Below are 21043 nucleotides of genomic sequence, written 5' to 3'. Positions count from 1 at the left end.
TCAAAGGGGTCAGTTTAGCCCAGGGCACAGCTCCAGCCATTTACATTCCTGTGTAGTAGAATTACTTTAAAGATCTCAAAGCTAGAGCTTCCAAGAAGGTTCTAGCCAGAGAAAGGAAAGGACTCCTTGCCTGCTCATCTAGGAGGTATTCTTCTCTTGTTATAACCAATACCAGTTGGTCTGCCTCTGGGGCTCAAAGAGGTTTTGCTGGGCCTTCTCCACCCAGTCCATGTTGGGTGCACCACATATATGTGTGTTTCACCCGTGAACATGAACATCTTGTCCTACTCCCCTCTCCCCAGAGAAATGCAGCAGTCTCCAACACATTCATCAGCATGGTGGACTCCTGAACTATATAAGCAGCATGACACTGCCACCCTGGAGATTGTAGTACTTCGGGTCCACCCCACTGGCACTCAGTCCACTGGGTACAAGGAGATGAGCTTCCTGAGGAGGGCCAGGTGCCTGCGCCCAGGGATGAGGACAACCTGAAAAGCGGCTGGCTATGCCAGTGCATGCAGCAATACCACCACAGTCTTCTCTGCCCCATATCACCAAAATGATACAATGGCAGTTGCTCTAGACTTGCAGGCAGACAGACTTAAGCCCAAACACCAGGTCTACCACTCAGCGACCTTGGTTGGGCAAGTCACTTAGTCTCACTTAACTCCTCTGTGCCCCAGATGTAAAATAGAAAGGAAAAACAGGAGTTGCTATGAGGACTGAATTAAACAATGCTTGAGAATTCACATGATCCTCCACGAATGTTGACTTTGAATTCAAAAGATTTCTCATATCCCATTCATGGTAGGGCAATAACCTCAATTATCAACTCTCCCAGGGGATGAAAGTCAGATAGTCTGAGAGGGAGATTGAAAAAGTGGTCACAAATTCTCCTCCTCCCTGTGTCCATGCCTTGCAATCCTATCCATTAAAAGTGGAGCCTTCTCTATCCTTTGAAGCTAGGCTGCCCTCATGACCAGCTTTGGCCAACAGAATGCAGCAAAAATGACACTAAGTTCTAAGCCCAGGCCTCAAGTGGCTTTATATGACTCTGCTCTTGCTCTCAAAACTCTAAGACTGCCACGTGAACAACCCCAGGTTAGACTGCTGGAAGATGAGAAACCATGTGGAGAGAGGCCTCAGTTGTCTCAGGTATCCCACCTGCAGCCGTCACAAACCAGGTAGCCCCAACTGACCCACAAGCTGAACACAGACATGGGTAAGCACAGCAGAGATTAGCCAAGCCCAGCCCAGCCCAGAAGAACTACCCAGAGCATCCCAGCCCAAACCCTCAACCTGCAGAATCATAAATAAAGCTTGGTTGTTGTTTTAACCACTAAGTTTTGGAGTGGTTTTTTATGCAGCAAAAGATAACTGATATATTCTGGAAAAATCAAAATCTACAAAATCATGCAAAATAATATTTTAATACTCTTCTTTCCCCCACCTACCACTCCGCTCCCCCGCCCCGCAAAAAACCCCTCCCCTAGCCTCCACAGAGCCATGGACTTTAATGACAGAACTGGATCTGCAATCTCCTAGATACTCTCCTGCCTGTCAAGAACAGTGGCCCGTGGTGGAGAAGGATGCTCTCTACAGGTGGCGTCATCCAGGGGAATCACGTGACTGTCCCTCCCTACCACCTGGCTGCCCAGGGAAGATCCTCCTCATCTACTCCCAGGTCAGAAATGCTGTTCTAATTGTTGGAAATAATTTCCACAAGGTTTCCGACTCCCTGGTACCAGATGCTCAAACATTTGTCATAGTCATACAGCCTCATTATCAGCATGAGAAAGAGAGAAATAACTGAATAGATCAGACAAGGCCTCATCACACATCCTGTACCTCCCCTGGCCTTAAAGACCGAAATCCTCAGCTTGTCACTCAAGGCCCTTTCTGAGTTGGCCTTAACTCTCTCTAGTCTCATCTCTAGCTTCACCTGCCACACACCCTATGTCCTTGCCATGCCAAATACCTCTGCTGTCCCTAAATGCACCAAACCTTTGCATAACTCTATGTTTGTGAAAGTGAATGTTCCCTCTCCCTAAAACACTCTTTCTTGCTGCCCCACTCCTTTTCAGATAAACTCCTATTCAACCTTCCAAACTTGTTCAAATGTTCTACCTTTGAGAAGCAGTGTTGATTTCCCTTAGGAAGAGTTAATTATTCCCTCTTCAGGGTTCCCACAGCATCCTGAACATCCTTCTAGTACAACAAATATCACATTGCATTTTAACTATCTGTTCATATGTCTACATACAAAAATAATCCACAATTTGACACTAAAAGATATTGCATGATTTTTATGTTTCTTGTGGGTTTGAGTATTCCAGGTGTGTTCCTTGCACTCACAGCCAATGAAAGTAGTCAAAAGCCATTTGGAAGTTTTCGGGGTGGTGGAAAAAACCAGCCCAGGAAAATAAAGGAACAAGGTCTGATCCAGAGCAGAGGTGTGGGGCTTGGGAAAGGCTGTGAACTGGGAGATGTGGGTTCCAGGCCCAGGACTGTCACTAACTGTGCAACCTTAGGTAAGCGACCCCTTTTCTCTGAACTGTACTTTCTACACCCTTAGATGAGGGGAATGGGAATAGAAGGGAAGTATGGATTATCCAACCCTCCTCCTCTGCCTACTGCAACCAGGCTTCAGAAATATTCCCCTGGGCAAGATGGGAAGGGACAGCCAGCCACCCTTGTCAGCAAGTCAGGGACAGGCTTGTGGCTGAGGGAGGCCTGGATCTAAGACCTCCTCCAGTCTGAACAGGGGCTGCTGCAGCAGACAGCAGGGCTGGAGAACTGTGGCAGTGATACACACAGGTACCAGGGTGACTGTGGGGACCAGAGTGGACACAGAGGACATGGGCTCTCTTTGTGTCACAACTTTTGCCCAGAAATTCTTATCTTCCCTCAGAAGGTCCCTAACCCCCATAGAGCTGTGTCAACCTTGAGCTCTTTGTTTTTTAAAGAGGATTCCCCATTTTTCAATGAGGATACCAAAACAAAATTTTTTTTAGACAGTTGGAATACATGAACTCTTAGGGCTGTGGATATATATAAAATGACCTAACATCAGCTTATAATATTTAACATTAATTTAGTTTTTAATACATATTTAAATCACATATTACATAAAATATTATTTAGATATATTGCTTTTTTCTTTCTACTTGAATTATTCAAGCAACAGCATTGAGCTTTTATTTCATACAGAAGAACATCAATTCTGAGAAATGCAGGACCAGGGCCCAGGGGCCACACAACCATCCCCAAAGTGGGTGGGCTTCTGCTTCCAGAATAAAGAACACACAGGCACCAGAGGTTCTCTGAAAACTGAAGATGTTCAATCCATCTGTCACAAGAGTGAGCACTTCTGGTCCCTGGGAGGTATGGGACAAATTATTCTTTTACCACCACTCCCTATATTAGGCACTTCACATGTCTTATAAAATCGTCAAACCGTCTCTTAGAGGTAGGCATTGTCCCCATTTCATAGTTGGATAGACTGAGGCTCCAAGAAGTTGTCACCTACCAAAGATCATAGAAAGCAGAGGCAGAGCTACAATTGGAGCCCCAAGTCTGTCCACCTCTAAAACTCAGCCCTGTCCATTATGCTATACTCTTCTCTAATTCAGGTGTAAATAAACAAGGTAATTTTATTTTAATTAACTAAATGATTTGATTTTAAGTAAAATATTCCATAATAATGATCAGACTCTAATGATGACCTGGACCCAGCTTTGAACTTGGAATCAAGAAGGAGCTAGAAGCCAGCCCCAGCTATGCTTAAAGTTTTAAGAAATATGATCTTTGAGAAAAGGCAAATGAAGCAGAGTTTTTCTGCCTAGAAAAAATAAATCTGGGGGCAGTTTCATTCTACAGATCAGTGGTTCTCAAACTTTGTTACATATTTGAATCATATGAGGTACTTTTAAACATCCTGATGTCCAGTCCACACCCCATATCAATTAAATCAGAGTTTCAGGAGGTAGGAGCCAGGCATCAGTATTTTTTAAAATTCCCCAGGTGAGGGGACTCCCTGGTGGCTCAGTGGTTGAGAGTCCGCCTGCCGGTCCAGGGGACACGGGTTCGGGCCCTGGCCTGGGAGTACCCCACTTGCTGCGGAGCGGCTGAGCCCATGCGCCGCAGCTGCTGAGCCCACACGCGTAGAGCCCAGGCTTTACAAGAGAAGCCACCGCAATGAGGGGCCCCCGTACCTGTTCGCTGCCACTAGAGAAAGCCCACGCCCAGCAATGAGGACCCAACGCAGCCATAAATAAATAAATAAATAAATAAATTTATTTTTAAAAAAATTCCCCAGGTGATTACAATGTACAACCAAGTTTGAGGACCAGTGCCAAAGAGAGAGCACCCCTTTCCCCTGTGGCTGAGCTGGATAGACCTGCCCCCCGTATCATGCAGCTGAGAAAGGCAAGCTCACCCAGTTTTAAAGAGGCTCCAACAAGTTGAGGAAGACTCTGAATGCAGCCGTCATGTATTTCCCCTCTGGCAGAGAAGAGAAAAGGGCAGATGCCCAACAGACAGAAGGGTGTCCTGATACCTAGGTACCCTGGGGGTTGGTGGGGAATTGGAGGACACCTTTTGCGTCCCCTAACTCCCAGCTTCACTGAAGGACCCATGAGCAGGCTTAGGGTGCAGCCTGAGGTTTGGCACTACAACGACTGCTGCTGGGGCCTAGAGAGTGTGCTGAGCCCAGGACTTAGTGAGGCAGCAAGGGAGGTGGGCCAAGACTAGGTAGTCCACCCTTAGACATGAACGGCAGTGCCAAGGCAACCTGGGCATGGGGCTGGGGTGGGAGAGAAATCCCAAGGAGGTCTCAGAAAACTAGCATGGGTCAGCTCAGCACACCAGGTCGGGACACATGCACATAAGCCCGAGCTCAGTGCTAAGCAACACTCTGAGGGTTAAAAAGCCCTTCATTCTAGAGCTCTTGTCCAGGCCTCCGTGAAACTTTGCCGCTGGGGCCCAAGCTCTGACTCCAGTAGAGCAGTGGCACCATCTGGAGAAGACTGATGCTCCACTGCCAGCTCTCACCTGTAGAACCAAAGCTGGACAAACCCAGCTTCCAGACCTAGCTTTTTCCACTGTTCATCTACCCAGTTCCCTCATCATAAAGATGGTGACACAGAGGCCCAGAAAGAGGGAGGGACATAGCTAAAAACCACAGATCCTTGTAAATCACAGGTGGCACCTTGAAACACCGAGCAGTCCCCGATTACCTCTGTCAGGGGTATGCCTCTATCAGACACTATGCAAGGAGAAAAAACACTCCAGTTATATTCTCTGGCAGGCTGGCAATCCTCACTAACCATTCCTGCCCTCCCACCCAAGGCAGCCCCAGGGTACTGGGCATCAGCTAAGGCCCCCACCACACAAGTCCCCGAAGCCTTCCTCTAGCCCATAGCTCAGAGCAGCACCACCTTTGAGAAACACGTTGCACCCACTCCCCAGATGCCCAGACCCTGCTAGAAAGACAGATTTCGATCCTAAGGTGATTCTGCTCCTGCCCCTGGCTGCCAGCAGGCTTACCTGTGGGGCCTGCTGCCCTGTGACTAGAGCAACACCTGGGGGAGAAGTCAGAAGAGCGACAGGTGAGACCACCACAGGTCCCAGAGGATGGTGCTTACCAAGTGCCCAGGAACATCCACCCTGCACTCTGCAGCCAGCTGGGCTGCAGGGCCTAAGCCTCAGGAAGCTGGGTGCAGGGTGGGGAAGGGGGAGCAGCCTGGGTCCTCTCCTCCTGTCCCTGATGCATCCTCAGCCAGGGCTGCATTTCTCCAGCTCACCTGAGACGCTTCTGCAAGAAAGGGCTTGGTTGACTCCTCCTGTTCCTGTTTATCTCGAAGGCTCTGCAGTATTTTTCCCAAACTGAACAGCAAGAGGGAGACCTCAAAGAGGCGACTCTTCCTAGCTGCATCTCCTTCCTAATCCTCTGGGTGCCTTGGAACAGAAGCTCAGAAGGAAGAAAACGAGATTTTCAACTTTCAGGAACTAGCTCTGTCGCCCTCTGCATAGCTCAGGAGGCCATCACTCTCAGCCTTTTAGGACTCGATCCAAAAATCCTTCAGCCCTCCATGTTCCCCAAAATGACAGTGCTCATGTGTGGCTGGAACCTGCCCCGATCCGGCAGCTCATTTAAATAGAGCTCATCACAACAACAGTGTTGGTAGAGAAGTGAGTAGCTGCAGGGCCCTGGGGACCCCCTGTTTATACGTAGGAAGAATGATGCAATCTGGGTATCAAAATAGCAATCCAGAATGGAATAACAGGCTCACGCAGCAGCGGTGCCTGCACAGCCAGAGCTCAACTTGACACACTCTGTCAGCCCCACACTACTGCAGCACGCAGATGCCAGGCACACACTCTCACCACAGCATTTTAAAAATCAGCAGGAGCCCGAGACAGCCCTCCATGCCCCCGGCACTAAAGGAGGGTGGGGGTGAGGGGGCTTCGACAGACATTAAAGTCTGTCTCCTACACACTCACCTGCTCCTGCCACTTCACCTGAAGTCCTTATCCTGTGATGTCACAGTCAGTTGCCATAGTGACCAATTGTCCGTCACAGCGGAGGATTAGGACTTCAGATGGAGAAGACACACATTTATAATGCACAACGGTCCTGAGAGGTGTCCCTCGGCAGCTAACTCTACCCCTCCCCCCAGGGAGATACAGTCACACACAAGCTGGGAGAGAAAGAGGAAGGAAAAACAGGGTCAGGTTAGAGGAAAGATATTAGGATGGGGCAAGACTACGAGTCCAGTATAATTGCTAAAGCCCAGAGTACAGGCAAATTTCAAGAGCACAGAGGGGAAGTGACAGGGAATGAACTTGGAAAGACTGGCAGTAGAGTAAGTGCCTGAAGAGCCCTGCATTCTAAGCCAAGAGGCTTGACATTTATCCTAAAAGCAAAGGCCACCCAAAAAGGTTCTGGCTTTATGACTATCTTGATGGACTGGAGATTGGGGGTGGGGGGGCAGGGAGAAGGCTTGTCCAGTTAAGGATTAATGGGATCCTGAATGAGGGTAGAAGTGGAAGAAAAAGGGACAGAAGAGTTGTTTCAAAGAGAACCAAGAGGACATGACCAAAGTAGGATGCTGAAGAGAGTGGTGGTGTGTGAAGGAAAAAGGGTCACATGGATGGGCTGCCATGAACAGAGATAGGTAACAGGAGGAGGAAGAGGGCAGTTGCCAAATCTTATCGTACCTGTATCCTACTTTCTCTGGCATCCGTTCCTTCTTAAAAGGATCAGGCCTCATTCTGCCTTGCTGGACCAATGATTCACAAATCTGTAGGGTTTGTTAGAAATCCCAAATCTACCAAATCCAAATCTCTTGGGTGTGGGTACAGGACCAGGAATCTATGTTTTTAGCAAGTTTCCCAAATAATTCTTAGGCATCCAGACCAGCACTGGTTCAAGGACCAGTAATCAGGAACCAGTGGCCTGGACAACTACAGTAGCTTCCTAGCAGTTCTTACTGCATCCAGTCTTGTCTCCTCCATTCATTCTTCTCAGGAAGCCAGAAAGACTTTTCAAAAATACAGATTTGATTATATTCCACTGACCCAAAACTTTCAATGGCTCCCCACTGTCTACTGAGTAGCCTAAATTGGTCAAGACCCTTCTGTTTGGAAAGGAAATTTGGCTCTAAATTTCCTTTCCAAACAGAGTTCCTACTTCTCTCCTTCAAGCAATCCTATATTCCAACCAAAGTTCACGCCCTTCTGTTCCTCCTGCCCTCTCCTCCCTGTGCCTCATGCTAACACTATCCCCTACCTGTGATTCCCTTCCATATTTTTCTGGCCCTGCCTGGCTCCTACACAGCTATTCCTACTTGATGCCACCCACAGGTTCAAATCCACCCAATTTCCCCAGGCAGAGCCTAAAACAGGGGTCAGAAAACTATAGCTCACCTGTTTTTGTAAATAAACTTTTATTAGAATAGTCATGCCCATTCATTTCCATATTGTCTATGACTGCTTTTGTGCTGCAGTGGCAGAGTTGAGTAGTCGTAACAGAGCCTCTATGACCTGCAGAGCCCAAAATACTTTCTATCTAGTCCTTTACGGAAAAGGTTTGCTGACCCCTGAACTCAAGCAACAGCTACTTTGTTTAGTCTCTCCCTTTGAGGTTCCATTCTGGTAATGGGGATCCTGCTTATTCCCAAGTCAACTCCCATCCCTGTGTGCTCTAGTTCTGCTAACTGGGTCACATTTGAGCTAGAACTTCAGTTTGGGGTAGGATGTAACAAACAAGGAAAGGACATTTCAGAAGGGGGGAACACCATAAACAGAGGATTACAGATGACAAAATACGAGGCCCCTCAGGGAATGAGTGATGAAGCTAGCCCATGCCGAGGAATGACAGATGAGGCTCTAAAATTAGCACGGGGTCAGACTGGGAAGAGCCCTAAAGGCCATGCTAAGCTTCTGTTCTGAACTGCAAGCAATTAGGAGCCCTTTAGGTAGCTAGAAATTCAAGCTCAGGATAGGAGAGAGTGATCAGAGTTGAAGCTAGAGGATTTGGGAGCATAATCCACAAAGGCAATAGGTGAAGTAAGGTCAGGCAGGGGGAGCCAGGGACTGTGGGGCAGGGCCAGGTAGCAGATCTGAGCCAAGAGTCAGAATCTGGGCATAAGAGCCAGGTGACAGATTGAAGCTGGAGATGGATTATCCACAGCCTTCAGAGTCCATGCTCCTAGGAACCACCTGACTGTGAAGTAAGCTTTCTGTGTCAAGAAAGTACCCATAGTGGAATGCAGAAGGTATGGGTAGGATGACCCTGGATTCATCTCTTCTGATAGAGTGGCACCTTTATCTCTTTTCACTTCCTATCTCAAGAGTCAATCCAAGGGCTGATGCATTGACATACTCCATGCAAAGTCACTGTCTCCATTTCCAACTGGGCCTGGAGAGAGGACCAGTGGGGGAACCAAGGGCAGCACCCTACTCTAGGTCTGTGGTTCCTACTGTCCCTGAAGCCCAGACAAGCTCCAGATTGGCAGACAAGGGAGCCGGATTTTTTTTCTGGCTCTCTGTAAGTGACCAATTACGTGACATTCAGCAGAATTCTAGAACTTTCTGGAATCCTGATGTCCCATTTATTCAATGAGGGGTTAGAGATATACTCTAAGGGCCTTTCCTGCTCTCCAGCCGTCATAGCAGTTAACCAATGACTGGTCCCTCTTGAGTGAGAGTCCCCACAGACAAGAGGCCCCTTCAAGACCCTGTCCATCAATCACATCTACCTTGAACTCCCTCCCTAGCTATAGCTTTCCAAGTAGTGCCAGCGGCAGCAGGCTCATCCCCCAAAACACTGCCTGCCTCCTTCCGTCACCAGGGGAATTGCTCTCCCAGGAATGGCTCTGAGGTACCAGTGCTACTCCCAGGGCCCTAGAGAGCCAATTAAGGTGGGGAAACTGTTCATGAACTGAAAAACCATCCTGCTGATAGGCTCTGGAGCTCCAGCTTCTGCATCTGCTGCACACCCAGCTCAGCCCAGCTCAGCAACCTGCCCTCCACCTGGGAAACTTGGGGCACTGCCCACAACAGATCCCAAATAGTTGCACACACTGTTCCTCACCTGGAGTGAGCAAATAGCAGGCACCTCGCCTGCCAAGCTCCTGGTGCTGAGATCTCATCCCCTCTACCTCCCACTCTCACCCCAGGCCATTAGAGCCCATCCAGCGGAGCTGCTCATTAAGATAAGTATCATTTCCCTCTCTGACTCTGAGGTTGTAGCATCTTGCATCGGGTCCCTCTCTTTGGATCTTCCCAAATCCCCAAGGCCTGCCCACTGAGGAACAGAGATTGCTCCCCATTTCAGCATTTGTACTTTTCAAGGGATATGCTGTTACCCATCACTAGCTTCAGGAAGCAGGAGGCTATGGTGGTTATTTGGTGTTCTTAGAGCTCTTCAAGTCCAGTCCCAGAGAATACCCAGGATCACCTAGTCAGTTAGTGCTAGAGTCCAGACCGAGCTCCAGGGCCCCTGACTTCCAGACCAGGGCTCTGCCCATATGTAGACTGCATCATCCACACTGAGACTGGGAAAATTAAGATACTAAACAAAGAGATTCTGGAATCTGGACCTCGGAATCAAGGGCTCCCATCTAGGATATGTCTTTTAGTAGATTTGAAGAGAAAGAATAATGTTCCTTTTATTCACATGGGGAAGGAAATATTCAAGTAATGGCCTCCCTCCCCTAAAACAACACATAAAACCATAGGAGCCCTGAGAATTCTGAAGACAGATCCAGCACATAGTAAACAGTTTCAGGCATGCCAGCTTCCTTCAGAGCTTGCTACACTTATTTAAAGTATCACTTGGGGACTCAATGGCCAACTTTCCACGTAGAATTTGACCTGGGACCATTTTCAAATAGGCTTAAAAGCAAACAGTCCCAAGAAGATATTCTCATTGGCTGAGTAGATCCGTTTCCCATATCCAGCCTTTCTGGAGCCTTCCACTCCAGTCATCCCACAGCACAGCTAAGACATTGTGTGTTCAGCATACTACTGCCTTTGCTTTGGTCCCCATCATCAGCTACCTTATAGGGTTGTTGTGAAGTTTAGAAAAGATAATACAGGCATAAGCACTCGGTACAGCATCTGCCAGCCAGAAGGTGCTTGATAAATGTGATTTGCACCTCACAACTTGAGGACTAGAAAGGGGCAGTGTCGTAAGTGAAAAAAGTTTTCCTTCCAGGCAAGAGCCATGGGAGATCTTTGTGGATCCACTGATTAAATCATTTGTTCAATAAATATTCACTTAGGCCCTCGTCCTGTGTCAGGTTCTATGTTGGGCTGTGGCATTGTAGAGATGAAAGGCACAGCCCAGTTGAATGAGATGCCCACCTCACTCCCTCCCCCAGTGCTGAGCCCCACTGCAAACATGCAGGCCTGGTGAGGCTCCACTGAGGGATCAGAGTTGAAAACCAGCTGGACAGACACTGAGCCCAGGCACAGCCCCTCTTCCACTCAACTCAGCAACTTCTCAGTTCTGCCCAGCAACCAGCAGGAATAGATTTATGGAAATGGACTCATCCCCATGCAATGTGGCCGCAACTGGCTGGAAGCGTTGATGCTAAGGACCTATTTAATTCGTCAGCCTCTATCCATCTCCCCTGCCAACCCTCTACCTATTCCCATATTTAACTTTTGAAAGCCCCAGATTGGCAGAAATAGGATAAGCCTTTTAGCAAGTCTGTACTCCTACTCTGCTGGATAAAGTGGCAGTGCTAAAAGCTCTTTCCAAAGAACCAAACTCCCAAAGCATGGCTTCTCAAATTACAACAGGAATCTAAGTTCAGGTACTGGGTATCTCACTGGACTTCCCAGAGATAGGTGACATCTCTGCTTTTCATCAGCGTGGCATTTGAGTGCCATTCTTTTAGTCCTTCAGAAAACATTCAGTGAGCAACTGATATCCACCAGTCCTTGTGCATGGAAAATCTCCCAGAGGTATTGCTCCTTTGCCTAAACTTTAAACAGTCTTCTCTTCACATTCTTACCACACTGTATTATTGTCATCTGTTTAGTTATCTGCCCTTCAATAAAATATGAGTTCCTTGAAGGCAAGGGCCCTGTCTTTTCATCTCTGCACCCTAAACGCCATAGGGCCTGGTACATAAAAGTCATTAACTACCTGTGAAGGAGACTGACATACAAACCAACAAATACCACACAGCATAGAATCCTAAAACCTCCAAGTAGCAGAGGAAGCTTATTCCACTCTGATCCACAAATGCAAATATGGAAGGTAGCAATAGCCTGGCCAGACTGCAGGACATACTAAATAATGTAAGATGCCACATATTCAAGAAATTGCCTCTCTGGTTCCAAGTCAAGCATGTTTGCATCTAACAGATTTTTTTCCACTTCAGTTTCACAAGTTCTAAATAATGGTATTTTTTCACATTTCTTTGTCTCTTACTATATCCTAAGCACAGTACAGAATGTTTTATGTGTATGTTCTCATTTAATCTTCATAACAATCCTATAAGTTAATTACTACCATCATCATCCCCATTTTACAGGGAGGAAAACTTACCAAGCTATACAACTGCTGTATTAAGTGGCAGGTAGATTAGGACTCACACTCTGATGCCCAGATATACTGACACCAAAGCTTACGTTTTCATTCTCCCTTGCACTTAGAATAACCTGGCAACAAACACTATGATTCTAAAAATTGTCACTAGTATGAATTTAGTTTTCTGACTTTAGAGTCAAACATATCCTTGAAACATGCATAATTAGTTCATGTTAAAAATCTTTTATTTTTTTAAGGCATTCTGTTGTTTTTTTTTTAATGTATTTTGTTTATTTATTTGTTTAGGCCGCACCAGGTCTTAGTTGCGGCATGCACGCGGGATCTAGTTCCCAGACCAGGGATCAAACCCAGGCCCCCTGCATTGGGAGCACCGAGTCTCACCCACTGGACCACCAGAGAAGTCCCTAGTTCATGGTAAAAATCTTAAGTGAGGGGCTTCCCTGGTGGCGCAGTGGTTGAGAATCTGCCTGCCAATGTAGGGGACAGGGGTTCAAGCCCTGGTCTGGGAAGATCCCACATGCTGCGGAGCAACGAGGCCCATGAGCCACAACTACTGAGCCTGCGCGTCTGGAGCTTGTGCTCCGCAACAAGAGAGGCCACGACAGTGAGAGGCCTGCGCACCGCGATGAAGAGTGGCCCCCGCTCACCGCAACTAGAGAAAGCCCACGCACAGAAACGAACACCCAACACAGCCAAAAATAAATAAATAAATAAATAAAATTTTAAAACATTTAAAAAAAAAATCTAAAATGAGATTAAAGACCTAAACGTAAGAATCAAAACTATAAAACTCTTAGAAGAAAACATAGGGGAAAAGCTTTATGACAGTGGATTTGGCAATAATTTCCTGGATATGACACCAAAAGCACAGGCTTTTGGAAAAAATAGGTACGTTGGACTTCTTTAAGATTTAAAACTTTCACTATGTTAACAGGACACTATCAACAAAACAAAAGGCAACCCATGGAATGGGAGAAAATATCTGCAAATCATTTATCTGATAAGGGTCTAGTATTGAGAATACATAAAGAACTCAACAACAACAGCAACAACAAAAACCTGATTAAAAAATGGGAAAAACTTGAAACTAACAACACTGTAAATCAACTATACTCCAATAGAAAAATTAAAATTAAAAAAAAGGCAAAACTGAAACTCTATATCATTAAACAACTCCCCGTTCCCTCCTTCCCCCACCCCTTGGCAACCACCGTTCTACTTTCTATCTCTATAAATCTGGCTACTTTAGGTACCTCATGTAAGTAGAATCATAGAGTATTTGTCTTTTTATGGCTGGCTTATTTCATTTAACATACTGTTCTCAAAGGTCATTCATGTTGTAGCATGTGTCAGAATTTCCTTCCTTATTAAGGCTGAATAATATTTCATTATATGTGTATACCACAATTATTTATCCATTCATCTTTCCACGGATTCTTAGGTTCCTTCTACCTTTTGGCTATTGCAAATAAGGCTGCTATTAACACAGGCATAAAAATATCTCTTCTAGTCCCTGCTTTTAATTACTTTGGGTATATATCCAGAAGTGGAATTGCTGGTAATTGTATATTTAAATTTTTTGAGGAATCACTTTACTGTTCTCCGTGGAGTCTGCACCATTTTATATTCCCACCAACAGTGCACAGGATTCCAATTTCTCCACATCCTCGCAAACACTTATTTTCTGTTCTTTTTTTTAATACTAGCCATCCTAACACATGTGAGGTGGTACCTCATTATGGTTTTGATTTGTATTTCCCTGAATATTAGTGATAGTAAACATTTTTTCATGTGCTTGCTGGGCGTTTGGATATCTTGTTTGGAGAAATGTCTATTCCAAGTTCTTTGCCCAGTTTTTATTTGGGTTGTTTGTTTGTTTTTATTCTTGAGTTGTAAGAGTTCTTTACATATTCTGGATAATAACCCAACAGTGCTAGAACTTTTAAGACATATTTAAGATTCACCTTATTTATACATTTAACTTACTGTATTTCCAAGAGTTCTTTAAGTAATTTAGAATGCTTATTTGCTGGACAATTGAATTATTTTCAAAAATTTAGTTTATAAAAGCAAATATTAACTGTAAATATGTTTAAATATTAATGAAAGGCCCTTTAAAAGTGATTGTTAAATTTGCTATATTTATAAATAGAACAAGATTTGTAAGTTAAAATTAAAAGCTTAAGGAAGAACAAAGTGTAAGTAGTAAGTTTAAAAATCATGTATTAATTTAAAAAATCAAAGTATACAATACCTTTTCTGTACTCTGAACTCTCAACAGAGACTCAGAGAGCTTAGGTAGCTTGCCCAAGGGTTTAGAGGCCTTGAAATTCAGATCTAAAGACAACTGCAATGCTATAATGCCTCAAAAATAGCCTAGACTTGTGCTACAAATCACTTTGAAAAAACTGCAGACAACAAAACAAACAACAATGATGATGCTTCTAAATGCTGTCAACTTATTTGGCTTTTTCATCCCACGAGTTCATTCAGCAGACACTCACTGCATCTCTGTTACATGCCCTGTGCTAGAATACTGAAACGAAGGGACTTGGCTCTTGTCTCCAAGGACTTCACAGTTCTCAATGAGATTGTTTCCTAGGAAACCTGACCTTCAGAAGAAAGACAGAAGCTCCTCCCTGCTGGAGGAGGGAGCAGCTTAGATGGTGAATGGTTCATTAGTCAGTGTGAGTCTGTTCAAAATCTGTTCCTGACTGACCCTAGGAGCCCAGCCATTCTCCCCCCGCCTTGGAAGTTCAGTGGGTCAGGACACGTCCTCTCCTTCTGGGGAGTCAGCCAAACCTTGAATCAAAATCTTCCCAGGTTTCTTAGCCTGCCACCAATTTAAGGAAATCCCAAACATGAAAAATCCCAGTTTACAAAACATATATTAAGCATCAGGAGGATTTGCTTTGTCTCACAGATTCCCCAAAGAGTTGCTTTCAGCAATGAGTATCCCTGGGCTCTTACATTCTGATTCTTTCTACACCTGAAATTCAGTACCTATGAAATGGGAAGAGACCTGTTATATAGAAGGAGGTGAACCTGTGGTATTTTTGTACTTACCATCTGGGACAGTCCCATGAAGCCCAGCAACCTGCCCTAGCTCCTGGATCAAGCCCTGGAAGCAGTCCTTACAGAGCAAATGCTGACAGGGTAGGAGCCAGGCACCTATATCTTGCACGTCCTGTTGGCATAATGAGCAGATCAGTACCACCTCTATCTGTCCACTTCTGTGTTTCTGGTCAACTAGAGGTCGCCCCATAAAGCTCACACTTATATCCATGCCCATGCATGTGCCCAGAACCGGGGCTTTTCCATTAATATCCTCAAGCGTGAAGCAGTGTGTAGAGTGAGCAAGCTCCACTCCCTGTAAGTGAAGCACAAAGCAGAGTGATTTGCTTCTCTGGGGAGACAGATACTCCTGGACAGGCCAGAAAGGACTCAGAGACCAAGGCCTCAGAAGTCCAGGCTATGTCCCTCTCCAGAACTGGAGGCTCATGCCCTACAACAGGGCACAGATTCAACCTCTCACTTGGGCCCAAAAGACAGTCCAGCATCTCTGCTGTGGAAAACAAAGCCTGGAGGGGTCTGCCAGGTTGTGTGTTTATTACAGGGTTTGTTTGCCTTCAAGTGTCCCAGATCTACCTGTGCCTCTCTTTATTAGTGGACAAGCTTGATCCAAGAGTTCATGTTGGAAAAGAGAAGGAAATGTATTAAATGCCAAGTTTATACCAGGTGCTTTACATACTTTATCTCCATCCTCACAATTACCCTTGGAGATAGGGACTATGATATTTTAAAAAATTAAATAAAACCATCAGAGACAGGATGAGGAAACTGAGGTTCAGAGAGGTTGGGTAATTGCACAAAGACAGACAGTAAACAGCAGAATTCAAATTCAAATTCAAATCCAGGTCAGTCTGATTTCAGACTCCATACTCTTAACTGAAATGTTTCTCAAGCTGAGGTCCACACACATGTCCTCAGGAGCTCTCTCCACCAACATTTTTAAATTAGTGTTTCATTCTGATGAGTTTTTTAAAGTATAAATATTCTGGATCATCTATATATTCATCATGATGAGATTTTAGAGGCAGTGTTGAGAGTTAGGATCTAGTTCTTACCAAGCAGTATTACTTTGTCTCAGGCTAATGAGAAGAGAAGGGAGCAGACAATAGGTAAATGATGCCCTCCTGCCCCATGAAGCTAAAATGAGATTATGGCACACAATGATGAATGTTTCACAGTACCTGGAATAGACAAAGGTGGGAGGGAAAGTGGGGCACCATCACTGCGGCACAAGTTTGCTAAACTTAGCCACATCAGGGTGTATCACACTTAAGCTGTAGTGACAGTTTCGTTTAGCAACACATCATCTGCAAATGAAACTAACATTGTTAATTTGATTGTTTTGGTTTTTTATAATTTATAAACTGTATTAGGTTTTGTAATTGTATAAGAGCAGAAAGAGTGCACCTAGTTTTATATTTGTACTTATTTAAGAAAAAAACCAAAGATCATTTAATTCAAATCCGGAGCTCTGTAATTATGCAAATTTGAGAGAACTTTCACTTCAATCCACAGTCTTTCAGAGCCAAGCCCATTAAGGACAAAGGACGACGGGGTTGGGAGAGACCAGGCTTCTTGCGGGCCCAGCAAGATGCCACTAAATAAAGCAATGGGGGGGCTCTCCCCTCTAGTTCATTCTGAGGCTCTAAGGGCAGTTATTCCCCAGACAGCAGCCCTAGTAGGCGAGGTGAGGGCAATCTCTCTTAGAAGGTTTAAATGTGGTAGAGTTTATTTCATTAGACTTTGAGAATACCAGACCTTTTAGTCTTAGAACTGCTTTACATATTTTAATTATTGAGCACCCCAAAGAGATTTTGTTTATGTGGTTATAGCTACTGCCATTTACCGTATTATAAAGTAAAACTGAGATAATTTAAAAATACTAATTCATTAAAAAACAATAAACCTATTACAAGTCAACATGAATAACATACTTTTCAGGAAAAATTAACTACTTTCAAATAAATTTAGTGAGAAGAGTGACATTGTTTTTCCCTTTTTGCAAATTGCATTAATGTCTGGCTTAACAGAAGACTTAATAGAAGCTGGCTTTCCATACCTACTTCTGCAGTTACATGTTGTTTTGTTTACAGTATATGAAGAAAAGCCAGCCTCACACAGCTATACAGTTGGAAAAGATAGGAGTATTTTAGTAGCCTTATCAGATAATTGTGGATATTCTTTGATACTACTGCAAAATTTAACAAGCGGTAGTTTCTTAAAGGTTAGTTGTAATGTGGAATCTGAAACTACATCAATGAACTTTTCTTACTCTGTTATATTAACATCCACTGGTCTGTATTACACTTTGAACTGCTCTTTTACTCAGGCATAATTTTTATAACACCAAGCACTGGTGATTTGGAAAATATTGGTTCAATGATTTACACAGATGCTCCAAATATTGACATGTTTCATTATAGAAAAAAAATCACACTCTTTAATATCACCTCTAATTGCATCAGAAAATTCTGTAACTATTATGAAGGTGTCAAACTCATGGAGGCAGCTATAACTTTACCCAAATTCTAATTTTTGCTTGCAAACTCAAATTTTATCATTGGCAACAAATACTGTCAGTTTTCTTCCTTGAGGTGACAGGCTCACTTCATTCTTTGAGAAAATATCTGCCAAATTCTCAAGACTGAATAATCACAGTTTGTCTGTCAGTTGTTCTTTCAAATAAAACTATTGTTCTACAATAATAATAATATAATAATATAATAATAAGGCTAGTGCAGCGTGCAACTCAAATAGTAGCACAAGTGCAGTTCCTCACTTCAGTTCCTACTTAGTTCCTCACTAAATAGCAGAGGTGCTTTTTGCATACTTCTAATTTCTTCACATAGAATATTAAAAAGACTTGTATTCAAGAATTGAAATTTAATAAAAATGGACATTCTTCAGTGAAACTGGCTCTTTTCTTTTTCTTTTCTTTTCTTTACAAGCAAATGCCTGGCAGTGAAGAACACACTGACTCGTCTTTGGCTTTGGCTTTGGCACCATCAGTGCAAATGTCAACCCAGTGAAAAGGGCAAATAACATCTTAGTATTACTATGAAAATTGTTTGACCTTGTGGAACCCCTGAAAGGGTCTCAGGGACCCCTGATGGGCCTTTAGACCACACTTTGAGAACTGCTGCACTAGACTCTGAAAAACAATTCTGGGCATTTGGGGGCGTGGCATAGCTTTCCAAACCAGTGGGCACTACCCAGGGTAAGAATATAAAGAAATAAGTATTTCATTTCTGTCTTAGAAGAGCAATTGAATTAACTCTATGAGGGTAAAGGTCAAATTAAAGGCACAGCAATGGGTCTCTGACTTAAGGAGAAGGGGGGAAGATCAAATGATCTCTTTTTTATCCCCTTCCTCCTTCTCACCATAACTTACCTCTTCCCTCTCCTTCCTATCTCCCCTGACCTGGGAGAGCGAAGGGGATAGTTTGGCAGAATGTACTTAAGCCAGGAGTAGCCAATTCAAATGCCTCCAGGGGCCAGCCATATAAAGACTGTGGGTTCAGTGTTGCCAAATCTTAGTTTTTTCAAAACACCAGAAATCCGGATTTTTATTTAAATTTTTAAACGTTGGCAACCAATTAAATTTTAAAAAAACATAAGAAAACAGCGTGAGTCAAACAAAATATACCAGCAATCAGCTCTGCTTTAAGTCATGAAGAGACCTGAACTAAATGAAACATCAGGTGAAAGACTGGAAGGACGCACAGGAAACCGCACCTATATTACCTTGTTTACAAACCACCTCTTTTAATATCCCACACCCAGATGTGAGAGAAGGGAGATATTAACTGGGTTTCTGTAACCTTGCCAAGGAATAACAGAGCAGGTCATTGCATGCCACATTGGGAGTTAGAATTTCAAAGATTGTTTGCATGGGTAGTACAGAACAAATTATCATCAAAATAGTATACATTTTCCGGGGAAAAAATGGGAGGGAGAAACACCAAGTAATGAGAGAGCACCTACTCTAATGCTAGACTGTGTTGAATGTGATATATTATTTATTTGTTTACTTGTTCACTGTTTGTTTTAGACACAGTCCTAGGCCAGGACTTTGTCTTTCTTGTTCACCATGGTACCTTCCCCTCTTTGCCTGGCACCTATATATAGTGCCTGAACATAGCACACACTCAATAAATATTTCTAAAATGAACAAATGAATCTCAGTATTTTTTCACTATACAGACAAGAAAACTAAGACTCAAAGAGAATATGCTACTTGTTCAAAATCATTCAGCTAGTGAAAACAGAGGTAGGAAATGAACCAAAATTTTTGTGTTCTTTCCATGAATTTTATCATCTAAAATTAAATTAAAACCGAGGAGCAGTTGAATTTGTTGTGCTATTGGATGAACTGCCCTCAAAGATCCTGGCATTCCTCCCTTCACATTCTGCTATTCTGAGTTTAATGGCAGCGGGGTTTTCCATCCTAGCTTCCAACAAAGCTGTTAGGAAAGCATTTGCCACGTAGTATAATGAGACTTTTGAAAATCTATCCAGCACAGAAAGGAAGGACACTTAGTCCTCGAGTTATATTTATTTTTACTTTGTAATGAAGAAAACCTTGTGTGGTCCTATGAATTTTCCCCTAAATGCCATATTGCCGTATATCAAAAACTACTGATAAAAGCAAAAACAAAACAAAACAAACAAAAACCCTGAACCTGGTGTAGTTTAAATTGGAAACTATACATGCTGCTGGTGCATAAATTCGTACAGGTACAATCCATTTGGAAAAAAAAAAAATATATATATATATATACACACACATATAGCAACATAAAATGAATCATAAAAATGTTTATACCCTATAATACAGCAATCTCACTCCTGGGAATTTATCCTAGACAAGTTATTCAACAGAAGAAGAAAAAAGCCACATATACACAAATGTTCACTGCATCATTTTCTCCAATAGCAAAAAACACAATGAGAACAAGGAAACAAAATACATGAGAAAATGGCTTAGTAAATTATAGTATGTGCTGAAGATAAATTACTCTTCAGCTGTTAAAAATAATAATCATGGATACTGGGTAGTGATACAGAAAAAATGTAATAGTATTAAACGAGAAGCAGAAGACAAAAGGATTTGCATACTATGATCATCAGCTTTGCAGATAGCTATGTCTAGATGTAAATAAAAACTGAAAGGTAATATTCAGACATGAAAACAGCATTGTAAGGTATTATAATTTGAGATGTTTACACTTTTTTTAAAAAAAAATTTTCTTTCATGTTTTACTGTCTTGTCTATTACATATAAGTTTTAAAATTCTTTCTGAAGTAAATTTGGATTTCTGAGTTTTTCTCAAATTCTCACTTAGAAACGACATCCTGACTCTTCCCATCTTAAATTGACAATCTTCTACTTGAAAAAGGAAAGCAACATAATATTTCCAAATGTCCAAGTCTAAAGGTGGAGAGCAAGAAAACAAGGCTGGATGCACCCATGCTGTTGTTGCTGTCTGAAGGACTGCTGATGAAATCAGGCTCCCAGAGAGGAGAGGAAGAGAGAGGGACCACAGGGCCCTCTTCAGGGTGGCAGTATGTTTACAAGGCCACCTGGAGAGAGGGCTGAGGGAGCAAAAAGGTCAGCACTGCATATATCTGCCTCACCAGGCGGCTGTCTGGCATCCTCTCCCTTCTGCTCATTTCACAGGCATTTTCTGAGGCCCTGACCCTCTGGGGGAGCCCAGATGTCTGAGATGTCACAAGGCCATGTTTTACTTCAGAAGAGATGCCACAGAGAAAGAGGCCTCTTACGGGTCAGGTCCACCATCACGCCCCGTGTGCCTGGTGACGAGGGACAGATCACCTAGTGCCTCATGTCTGGCTGCTATATACAGAATTCAGCTTTGTTTGCTCTCTCAGAGCTGGCCG

At 43.7% G+C, this 21043-nt stretch overlaps 1 protein-coding gene across 3 annotated transcripts in view; it reads right to left on the bottom strand.

Annotated features, from left to right (window-relative positions):
- The window catches only part of TRIM66 (tripartite motif containing 66), a 60850-nt gene that overhangs the window by 36719 nt on the left and 3088 nt on the right, over positions 1 to 21043 (bottom strand). Inside the window, exon 1 of one of the 3 annotated variants that reach the window (XM_049713959.1) lies at positions 15137 to 15257. The exons of the other annotated variants lie outside the window; for them this stretch is intronic. The gene's annotated coding sequence lies outside the window, so the exon portion shown is untranslated. Of the gene's footprint in view, positions 1 to 15136; positions 15258 to 21043 lie in introns of those variants that run through there. 3 annotated transcript variants of the gene reach the window in all.

This window comes from Orcinus orca, chromosome 8 (genome assembly GCF_937001465.1).
Source record: "Orcinus orca chromosome 8, mOrcOrc1.1, whole genome shotgun sequence".
NCBI classification, from domain to species: domain Eukaryota; kingdom Metazoa; phylum Chordata; class Mammalia; order Artiodactyla; family Delphinidae; genus Orcinus; species Orcinus orca.
The sequence above is the reverse complement of the archived record's forward strand: the minus strand, read 5'-3'. Positions and strand labels throughout refer to the sequence as shown.